We start from the raw sequence: 3,997 nt of genomic DNA, 5'->3' as shown, positions 1-3,997 counted from the left end.
TGTGTTTAGTCAAGGTTTTTTTTAAGAGTGTTCAGGGTTTTTTTGCTCAAGCCTTATCTACATAGTTTTTACACAGTTACATGTATCAGACTGGCATAACTAACCTTCTTGGGTGTTTATTAACCATACCTGGAGGCCCATACTAATGATTGAAGGGAATTAAAAGCAAAATTTCTTGCTCCTTGCATGCCAACATCAATTAAATCTCAGGAGATTATGAGGCATTTCTTGAAATATTCTGTACCCGTGGTTGGTCACCTGTCTTCCTGTTCAGGGAGCCCATGGAGGCACCAGTAGATGGAATAAAATCAGCATTCAATTTTCAAGAAGGAGAATCAACACTGAAGAAATTTTCCTCAATGATTTCAAGTGAAGCCATGGTCAAGCAGGGTCTTTGACTTGGTCTCACATAGACAGTAAAAATAGTAACAGAATGTCATAAGGTCATAAGATGTTATCTAGAAAATTGTTTCTCACTAATGATTTTATTATTAATAAGAAAATATTCCTCAGTTGTAAGGCTTAAGATTTTGACCTAATTCAATGCTTCAGTATCTACCTACAACCAAGAGATTCAAGCCCACTAAGGTTTGAACCTAAAAATCAAATGATGGTGAAATTTCATTTCTCTCCCTGTCTATAAGTCATTTAGGGGGGAACTAATGCTGTGATTCTAGCCACTAAAACAGGTATCAAAGTGCCTAAAAGCAGATCCTAGGTTCCTCATGCTTGAATCCACACTTTGAGGTCAAAAGAAAAATTAGGAGGAGTCAAATAGATGGATGCTCTTAGGAGCCCTCATCAAGATATTCTGTAGGACTTTTATATGGACATTTGGAAATATCCACTGTTCTGACTCCAGGTGCTTCCCTAGAATTTTTAACGCCAATTATTCTTGCCTTAATTTTTCCCTCACATTTCCTCTCACTCACCAATCAGGGTCTTCCTTTTCTATATATAACTAACAATTATGCACTTTGGAGGTCTTTTAGGTATACCTACTGAAGGGGTACTCCAATTGCTATACCCTGTATTTCTATTCAGCATGGAAGAGGCCAGAGTGGTACTCATCCAAATTCGCTTTGACAGTTAAAGGGGGACACTGTATTAGTTGCTATTCTGTTGTTGTGATAGAAACACTATGACCAAGAGAACTTATAAAAGATTCCATCATGGAGGGGAGGCATAGCAGCAGACGTGGCTGGGGTAGGAGCAGAAGCTAAGCTCATGCATATTTAAGCAGGCATAGAAAGCAGAGTGTGACAAGATCTGGCAAGGCTTACGAACTTTCTAAGCCTGCGCCCAGTGACATGCTTCCTCCAGCATGTCTACACCTTCTAAGACCTTCCAAAACAGCGACACCACCTGGGGACAAAATTTCAAATACTTGGAGCCTATGGGGAACATTTTAATTCAAACCACCACAAGCAGGTTAAGACCAATAGATACAAATCACCAGTTTAGGGTTAAAGACCTAAAAAAAAATGTCTTTGGTCTTCTTGTTAGCCTACTCTGTGCCATAGGCCAGAAATGCCAAAAGTATTTGTGAATTGTTATCTAATTCCTAAAATATTTTATGGTTGCCTCTTCGAAGAGGTGAATGTTAGAGTATCAAAAAGCCTAAAAAAAAATTAGCTGATCAAAAATAAAATCTCTAGTTTGGAGAGATAGCTCAGCAGGTAAAAGCACTGGTTTCTCTTGAAGAGGACCTGGATTCAATTCCTAGCACCCACAGGGTGGTCAACGATTGTCTGCAACTCCAGTTCCAAAGAATCAAAGGCCTCTTCTTAGTTCTTTGGGCATTGCATCACGTGGGTGCACCTACATACATGCAGACAATACACTCATATATATAAAATAAAAATAATAAATAAAATGTTTTCTTAAAAAGCAAAATACAATTATAATTAGATTAACCATATAATTTGCATGTAAGATTTTACTAAAAGCTTTGCTGTCCTTTCTTGACAAAGTCGGCTTTCTGTGAATATAAGAAATGCTGTAGTCAACCTATGAGAAGAGAAGACTTGTTTCTATTCACAGTTACGTTTAGGCCTGTGGTAAGGCAGCACACCACTGTGAAAAGAACATGGTAGAGAAAGAAAAGCCAGGAAGCAAAACAAAGAAATAGACTGAAGGCTTACTGTCTCCTCCAAGAGCACACACCCTCCATAACCAGAAGGCACCCCATTAAGTCCAAACTCTTATAGTTTCCCTCACTTCTACTACCACCATGAAATGGAAACCAAAGTTTCAGCCTGTATGATTAGGGCACACTCCAGATTTGAACTGTTGTACTGACTTCGGGGATTGCCTGGAGCTTGAGGTTCCAGTTGCTTCCGAGTCACTGAGAAAACTGCACACTTGTGGCTCAGAGACCTTTCAGAGCAGTTGTTATTACTGCTATTTCTAATGTGACTTGCAATGTGTTTGTGATATGAAACCTGTTATTAAACCTTGGCTGAGGAAAGTGAGTCAGAGTATAGTAGAGCAAGCTGTAGGCACTCTGTGAAATTAGAAGATGAGACGTTCCATCCCTGCTCCAGAGGGAGGTTAAATTAGTGGTTTGGTATATGGGACCCTCTCTTTAAAATGAGAAAGTTGTATTAGATGAGACCATGTGGTTTCTCCTAGCTTTAATAGTTTGTGTTTCTATGAGGGCAGAAGGAAATGGAGATAGATTCAGTCAACACTGAATCAATAAAGCTATAGACTTAGAACCCAATTTCCCTGACTTTCATGATAGACATTCCCAGGTATAGTAAGTTTTAGTGTCAAAGTCCATTGTCCTAATTTTATTGGCAGCACTGAGTGAGCTGCTTTAATGGTAAAAATATAAAGAACAAAATCTCCATCTAATGTTTAAGAGGGGAAAATATCTGCTCTATATCCAATGTAGAGAGCTATGTTTTTTCCTTAGCAAAGAGGAAAAAAAAGTGATGACTGCAGATGTTTAAGAGGGTGGCTATAAATTCAGTGACTTATAAACAAGAATTGTGATGTGAATAAAACCCAATGCCCTTATAGGGAAAACCAGACATGCAGCGATTTGTACATGCGCCATGCAGTATGGTTTAACTTTTAAAAGAAGCTTATGATGGTGCGAAGGGTTAGTCTGTAAAATGAGACATGAGATGTCTGGCAGATCTGAAGCACAAAGATCCCTCTGAGAGCTCTTGTGTTTACACTTGCACAATGATGGTTGTAAGCAGATCTTTCTAAACAAGACAGAGTAATTTAGGAGGATTAAGAGATCTGAACTGAGTGGAGTGTGTACCACAGTTTTCTTTCTAAAGCTTCATGAACTTAAGCTCCTCATGGTTATAAACCTAGAACAAAGAGATTTTGAGAGCTCCTCTCAAGGAATTTGCTACCCATGGGATCTTGTTGCTTGTGACTTGAGTTTATAATGTTGTTTCTTTTGTTCCCATGGGGCTAACCCATTTTGGTTATTTTCCATGTAGTAGCTAGCTAACAGTTTCAATGAAGTAGCTCCCTGACATTGGGGAAGAGGGTATAGAGATTCCCAGCCTCACTATTTGTTTACATATGTTTGGAATACAATTGAAAATGTCCTTCAGTAGTGATTTGTCCTTATTTTGTCTTCATTCCAAAATAAATTCAGTTTGGGGAAAATCACGATGCAATGCTTAGTCACTTTTGATTTATGTTGGAAAGAAAAACTCCAGGGTTAGAGTGCTTCTTTAATACTGTCATGGGGTTGATGTCTTAAGCTTGCTTTGTAGTCAATCCATGTCATATTCAGTCTTTGACTACTACTCTGAACTAACACTAAAATTCTTACCTTCACCCCATGCTATGGAGAAATTTCAGCAGGAAAACTCTTTCTGTGCGGGAAGAACACATGCGTTTAGACACAGTAGAGGGAACTTGGGGGACATTTATTAGTTAACAACTAGGTTAAATATCTAGATAGTTACATCACTTGATTTTCACATTAGGTAAGAATATTGGTCAAAATATCATCATCATAATC

The sequence above is a fragment of the Nannospalax galili genome, unplaced genomic scaffold (assembly GCF_000622305.1).
Source record: "Nannospalax galili isolate Female #2095 unplaced genomic scaffold, S.galili_v1.0 scaffold792, whole genome shotgun sequence".
Taxonomy (NCBI): domain Eukaryota; kingdom Metazoa; phylum Chordata; class Mammalia; order Rodentia; family Spalacidae; genus Nannospalax; species Nannospalax galili.
This window is presented reverse-complemented; position numbering follows the sequence as displayed.